General features: G+C 38.6%; 1 pseudogene; it reads left to right on the top strand.

The window, feature by feature from the left end:
* Positions 1-2,716: 2,716 nt before the first annotated feature.
* LOC114504966 lies at positions 2,717-3,411 on the top strand (annotated as a pseudogene).
* Positions 3,412-7,597: the final 4,186 nt, after the last annotated feature.

Below are 7,597 nucleotides of genomic sequence, written 5' to 3'. Positions count from 1 at the left end.
GAGTGGTCTCTTACTATCTCCCAGGGCCAGCTTTCAGCTCCTCCACTGACATGCCATGGGGTTCTGTTCAGCCAAAGCAATCCTCTGCACTTGGGGAGGGAAGGTATACCAGACTGGAGTAACATCCAGGACCATAGAATACCAGACCCGGAGGTGTCAGGCATATGAGACCCTGCATCCTCTGGACCTTGGTCCAACACCTAGAGCCACAGGAACTCATAGGGCAGCTGCCAAAGTGCTAGCCCTGCAGAGGTACCAACACCATTATCAATAGTTGTAACCCTCCCAAGGACCTCAGCCTTATAGCCAGGTATATAGTGATGCTAAAAGGGATAAAACACCTTATAGCATCAAAGGGGGGAATGTGGCAGGAAAAGAAAACCCCCATGAAAAAGCTTCTATGCTCTGCAGCTTCATTGATAAGCAGTGCCCTCTGTAACACTTGCAAAATTTCACAGTGCCTTTTTGTTTTAGGAGCTGACTAGCAGCCGTTCCTAAGGCAACGGTGTTATCTCAAGGCCAAAACACTGACCTTCACTTCTGCTTCTGTATGCTTGCTTTAGCAGTTCCCCCCTCCCTTTTTGCCTTGTAACAAGTATTTAAAGGATACTTCCACTTAAACTCTTTGCTCAGAGAATTTGGGTAGTTAACCCCTCTGAGCCCGCACGTAATAAGTTTGCGACTCGCCGTCTCTCTCCACGAGAGTTATTTTCCGCAACAATACAAAGTAAGAAAACAGCACAGAGAGGGTACCTATAGGGCTAAAAGGTTTCTCCAAGCTGTATTACCCCCTGAAACCATCTGCATAGTGGGCCCTATACTCCTATGATAAAGTATTCTAGGGTGTGTGCACAAATCTAAGTGGGAATGGAAGTGAATGGAGATTCCCAAGATTCCTCTGAGAGTCCAAAGTGGAAGGCTTCTTAACCAACATCATTTGGCCTCTTCTGACCCCTACCCCAGCTCCTTCACCTCCTGCAACATCTCTATTTCTATAGTCTGGAGAGCAGTGGACTGAACAGAGAAGGTAAGATAGATCAGCATGGGAGAAACATATGTGTCTCTCTGAGCCAAGAACTTACAGGTGTTTTTCATCTGATCCTCAAAACAACCCTGGGGAGTAGGGATTATTAGTGCCTCTATTTTACAGATGAGGACACAAAGACTCCAACAAGTGAAGGGACCTGTCCAGAGTTATGCAGCTAAAACAGGAAGAGGAAGAATTTAATCTAAGTAGTCTGACTTTAATTCCCATGTTCTTTTGACCATATCATCAGGTTGCTTTTCAAATGAGGTGGTAGCTCCAATGTCACCTCCTCCATGCAAGTTATAAATTTCCTGTGCCATCAACCTATTTGGATCGCATCATTAGTTTACATCATGATATCTTAAAGGTCTGTATGTGTATATGCATGTGTTCCTCTGGGAACCATTGGAAAGCAGGGCCCGTTTCTAATACCGATCGTGAGCTCTCAGATGCCCATCACAGGGCTGGTAAGGAACAGGTTCTTAATAATATTGGTTGGAGTGAGGTGAAATTTGTCTTTTTAAAAATTCCTTTTATTGCCCTGGCTGGCATAGCTCAGTGGATTGAGTGCGGGCTGCAAACCAGGCATCGCAGGCTCGATTCCCAGTCAGGGCACATGCCTGGGTTTCAGGCCATGGCCCCCAGCAACCACACATTGATGTTTCTCTTCCTCTCCCTCCCTCCCTCTCTCTCTCTCTCTCTCCCCACTTCCCTCTCTAAAAATAAATAAATAAAATCTTTAAAAACTTCTTCTTATTGAAATAACATGTATATAATATAGTGTTTATCCAAATATCTGGGCACTTCTTTACCCAGTCAATTTGACATATAAAATTAATAATCATAAATATATTTGTACTCTAATTCTTTGTGTGCCTGAATAATATTTCATTGTATAGATATGTTACACTTTGTTTATTCACTCATCCAGTGATGGACAGTTAGGTTGTTTCCAACTGTTGGCAATTGTGAATAGTGCTGCTATGAACATTTCTGTATAAGGATATGTTGGAATACTTGTTTTCAATTATTTTTGGGTGCATACCTAGGAGTTGATTTGCTGAGTTGTATTCTAACTCTATGCTTAATATTTTAAATAAGTCCAAAACTGTTTTCTGACATGGTAGCCGCATTATATTCACACTAGGAATGAACAAGAGTTCCAATTTCTTTAGTGTTGCTAATGCTTGTGATCTTCCTTTTATCTTTTAGAAAAAAAATCACCATTCAATTTTGTTTGAGTTAATATATTATTGTGGTTTTTATTTATATTTCAATAATGACTAATGATGTTGAAGCATCTTTTTTGTGTGATTATTATTATTTATATATTTTCTTTTAAGAAATGTCTATTGAAGTCCTTACCTCACTTAATTTTTTTTCTTTTGTCATTGTGTTGTAGGAGACATTTATATGTCCTGAAAGTTAAATCCTTATCAGATACGTGATTTTCAAATATTTTCTCACCTTTTAGATTGTCTTTTCACTTTTTTGATAATATCCTTTTATGTACAAAGTTTTTAATTTTGATAAAGTACAATATATCTATTTTTTCTTTTGTTGCTTGTGCCCTTAGTTTCATGTATAACCATCCATTTCCAAATCTAAAATCATCAAGAATTAGTCCTGCTTTTGCTCTCTTCAGGTGCCCTAGTGAGAATAATATCATCTTTAAACCCTGTGTGACAATCACTGATATACAACCATGATGCCCAGGGAAGACAGGGTGGCTTGGAAGTCCAACTACTTCCTTAAGATCATCCAAATTCTGGGTGATTATCCACAATGCTTCATTGTGGGAGCAGACAATGTGGGCTCCAAGCAGATGTAGCAGATTGCATGTTCCTCTGCAAGAGGCTGTGGTGCTGATGGGAAGAACATCATGATGTGCAAGGCTATCCGAGGGCATCTGGAAAACACCCAGCTCTGGAGAAACTGTTGTATGATATCCCAGGGAATGTGAGCTTTGTGTTCACCAAGGCCTCAGGGAGATCAGGGATATGCTGCTGGTCAATAAGGTGCCAGCTACTAATCCTATTAGTACCATTTCCCCATGTGTAGTCACTGTGCCAGCCCAGAACGTTCATCTGGAACCCAAGAAGACCTCCTTCTTCCAGTCTTTAGATATTACCACTAAAATCTCCAGGGACACCATTGAAATCCTAAGTGTTGTGCAGCTGATTAAGACTGATGACAAAGTAGGGGCCAGTGAAGCCACACTGCTGAACATCTCTCTACTTTCCTTTGGGCTGAGATCATCTAGTAGATGTTTGACAATGGCAGAATCTACAACCCTGAAGTACTTGAAATCACAAAGGAAACTCTGCATTCACACTTCCTGGAGGGTGTCTGCAATGTTGCCAGAGTATGACTGCAGATTGGTTACCCAACTGTTGCATCAGTACCTCATTCTGTCATCAGTGGGTACAAGTGGATACTGGCTTTCTCCTTTAAATAATGAGGAAAAGAGTACTATATTTTGTTTCCTTTGTCAGTAACATCCTGATGACTAAGTGGATATTTTGAGAGAGGACTAAGACCAAATTTTAATCTAGGAATGCATTTAAAGAATACAACACTCCTATGTTCTCCTCTAGGACTTTAATGGTATCATGACTTATATTTAAATCTTTTATCCACCTTAAATATATTTTTGTGTATGGTGTAAGTTGGTGCTCGAGTTTCATTTTTTTGCATGTAGCTGTTCAGCTCTCCCAACACCATTTGTTGACGAGGCTATTTTTGCTCCATTGTATGCTGCTGCTCCCTTTGTCAAATATTAACTGAACATAGAGACTTCAGTTTATTTCTACGCTCCCTATTCCACTCCATTGGTCCATGTGTCTATTCTTATGCCAGTACCAGGCTATTTTGATTACAGTAGCCTTGTAATAGAATTTGATATTAGGTATTGTGATCCTTCATACTTAGTTCTTTTTTCTTAAAATTGCTGCAGCTATTCAGGGTGACTTATAGTTCCATATAAATTTTTGAAATGTTTGTTCTGTATCTGTGAAATATGCCATTGATATTTTAATAGGGATTGCATTGAATGTATAAATTGCTTTGGGTAGTATGGACATTTTGATGATGTTAATTCTTCCATTCCATGAACATGGGATATGTTTCCATTTGTTTGTGTCTTCCTTAGTTTCTTTCTTTTTTTAATTTTTTTAATTTTATTTTAATCACTGTTCAAATACAGTTTTCTCCTTTTTATTCCCAATCCAGCCCCCCCTCCCAACCCTCCCCACTTCCCTCCCATTACCACCCTCTCCTTAATTTATGACCATGTGTCCTTTAAGTTTGTTCCCGTGAACCCTTTCCACTGTCCCCTGTAATTCCCTCTACTCTCTTCTGTGGGCACTGTCAGCCTCTCCTCTATTTCAGTGTCTTTGGTTATATTTTGCTTGTTTCTTTGTTTTGTTGTTTAGGTTCCTGTTAAAGGTGAGATCATATGGTATTTGTCTTTCACTGCTGGCTTGTTTTGCTTAGCATAATCTTTTCCAGCTCCATCCAAGCTGTTGCAAAGGGTAGGAGCTCCTTCTTTCTTTCTGCTGCATAGAATTTCATTGTGTAAATGTACCATAGTTTTTTGATCCATTCATTTACTGATGGGCATCTAGGTTGCTTCTAGCATCTAGCTATTGTAAATTGTGCTGCTATGAACATTGGGATGCATAGGTTCTTTTGAATTGGTGTTTTAGTATTCTTAGGATAGAGTCCCAGCAGGGGAATCGCAGGGTCAAAGGCAGATCCATTTTTAGTTTTCTGAGGAAGTTCCATCCTGTTTTCCATAGTGGTTGTGCCAGTCTGCAGTCCCACCAAAAGTGCACTAGGGATCCCTTTTCTCCACAACCTCTCCAACACTTGTTGTTTATTCCTTTGTTTATGATGGCCATTCTGTCTGCTGTGAAGTGGTATCTCATTGTGGTTTTAATTTGCATCTCTCTGATAGCTAGCGATATTGAACATCGTTTCATGTGTCTTTGGATCCTTTGGATGTCCTCCTTGGAGAAGTGTCTGTTCAAGTCCTTTGCCCATTTTTTAATTGGGTTGCTTGTCTTCTTAGAGTGGAGTCGTATAAGTTCTTTATATATTTTGGAGATTAAACCCTTGTCTGACGTATAATTGGCAAATATGTTTTCCCATACAGTTGGTTCTCTTTTAATTTTGATACTGTTTTCTTTAGCTGTGCAAAAGCTTTTAATTTTGATGAGGTCCCATTTATTTATTCTTTCCTTTATGTCCCTTGCTCTAGGGGACAAGTCAGTAAAAAAGTTTCTGCGTGAAATATCTGATATTTTCCTACCTATGTTCTCCTCTAGGACTTTAATGGTGTCATGTTTTATATTTAAGTCTTTTATCCACCTTGAATTTATTTTTGTATATGGTGTAAGTTGGTGCTCAAGTTTCATTTTTTTGCACGTGGTGTCCAGTTCTCCCAACACCATTTGTTGAAGAGGCTATTTTTACTCCATTTTATGTTGCTGCCTCCTTTGTCAAATATTAATTGACCATAGAGACTTGGGTTTATTTCTGGGCTCTCTGTTCTGTTCCATTGGTCTATGTGCCTGTTTTTATGCCAGCACCAGGCTGTTTTGATTACAGTGGCCTTGTAGTATAGTTTAGTGTCAGGTATTGTGATCCTTCCTACGTTACTCTTCTTTCTCAAAATTGCAGCAGCTCTTCGGGGTCGTTTATAATTCCATATAAGTTTTTGAAGTGTTTGTTCCATGTCTGTGAAATATGCCATTGGTACTCTAATAGGAATTGCATTGAATGTGTAAATTGCTTTGGGTAGTATGGACATTTTGATGATATTTATTCTTCCAATCCATGAACACAGTATATGTTTCCATTTGTTTGTGTCTTTTTTGATTTCTTTCCTCAGTGTTGTGTAGTTTTCTGAATACAGGTCTTTTACCTCTTTGGTTAGGTTTATTCCTAGATATTTTATTTTTCTTTTTGCTATTTCAAATAGGACTCTTTCCTTGATCTCTGCTTCTGCTGTTTTATTGTTTTGTGTACAGAAATGCCTTTGATTTCTGGATATTGACTTTGTATCCTGCTGTTTTGCCAAATTCATTTATTAGGTCAAGCAGTTTTTTGGTAGAGTCTATAGGATTTTCTATGTATACTATCATGTCATCTGCAAACAGTGACAGTTTTGTTTCCTCCTTTCTGATTTGGATTCCTTTTATTTCTTTTTCTTGTCTGATTGCTGTGGCTAAAACTTCCAGTACTATATTGAATAGAAGTGGTGAAAGTGGACAGCCTTGTCTTGTTCCTGATCTTAGTGGAAAAGATTTTAATTTTTGCCCATTGAGTATGATGTTGGCTGTAGGCCTCTCATACATGGCCTTTATTATGTTGAGGAATGCTCCCTCTATTCCCACTTTGCCGAGTGTTTTTATCATGAATGTGTGCTGTACCTTATCAAATGCTTTTTCTGCATCTATTGATATGATAATGTCATTTTTGTCTTTGCTTTTGTTTATGTGATGTATTACATTTACTGACTTGTGAATATTGAACCATCCTTGCATCCCTGGAATGAATCCCACTTGGTCATGATGTATGATCTTTTTAATGTATTGTTGGGTGCATTTTGCCAGTATTTTGTTGAGGATTTTAGCGTCAATGTTCATCAGTGATATTGGCCTGAAGGTTTCTTTCCTTGTTGTGTGTTTATCTGGTTTTGGAAGTAGGGTAATGTTGGCCTCATAAAAAGAGTTTGGGAGACTCCCATCTTTTTGGATTTGTTGGAATAGTCTTTGAAGGATAGGTGTTAGTTGTTCCTTAAATGCTTTGTAGAATTCTCCTGTGAAACCATCTGGTTCAGGGCTTTTGTGTGTTGGGAGTTTTTTGATTACTGGTTCAATTGCTTTTGTTGTTATTGGTCTGTTCAGGCATTCTGCTTCTTTTTCATTGAGTTTTTGAAGATTATATTTTTCTAAAAAGTTGTCCATTTCACCTAGGTTTTCAAATTTCTTGGCATGCTGCTCTTTGTAGTAATTTCTTACAATCCTTTGTATTTCTGTGGTATCTGTTGTAATCTCTCCTCTTTCATTTCTGATTGTGTTTATTTGGGTCTTCTCTCTTTTTTTCTTGATTTGTCTGCTTAAAGGCTTGTCGATTTTGTTTATCTTTTCAAAGAAGCAGCTCTTGGATTCATTGATCCTTAGAATTGTGCTTTTAGTCTCTATGTCATTTAATTCTGCTCTGCTCTTGGTTATTTCCTTCCTTCTATTTGCTCTGGGATGTCTTTGTTGTTGTTCCTCGAGTTCTTTTAGACATAGGGTTAGGTTGTTTGTTTGAAATGTTTCTAACTTTTTTAGGTGGGCCTGTATTGCTATGAACTTCCCTCTCAGGACTGCCTTGGCTGTGTCCCATAAGTTTTGGGTTGTTGTGAGTTCGTTTTCATTTATTTCCAGAAACCTTTTTATTTCTTCCCTAATATCATTCTTGACCCATTCATTGTTTAATAGCATGCTATTTAATCTCCATGATTTTAAGTGTTTTGGGTTTTTTTCCTTGGGGTTGCTTTCTAGCTTCAGTCCCTTGTGG

The sequence above is a fragment of the Phyllostomus discolor genome, chromosome X, assembly GCF_004126475.2.
Source record: "Phyllostomus discolor isolate MPI-MPIP mPhyDis1 chromosome X, mPhyDis1.pri.v3, whole genome shotgun sequence".
NCBI classification, from domain to species: domain Eukaryota; kingdom Metazoa; phylum Chordata; class Mammalia; order Chiroptera; family Phyllostomidae; genus Phyllostomus; species Phyllostomus discolor.
Note: the sequence above shows the minus strand (reverse complement) of the source record. Positions and strands in the feature narration are given on the sequence as shown.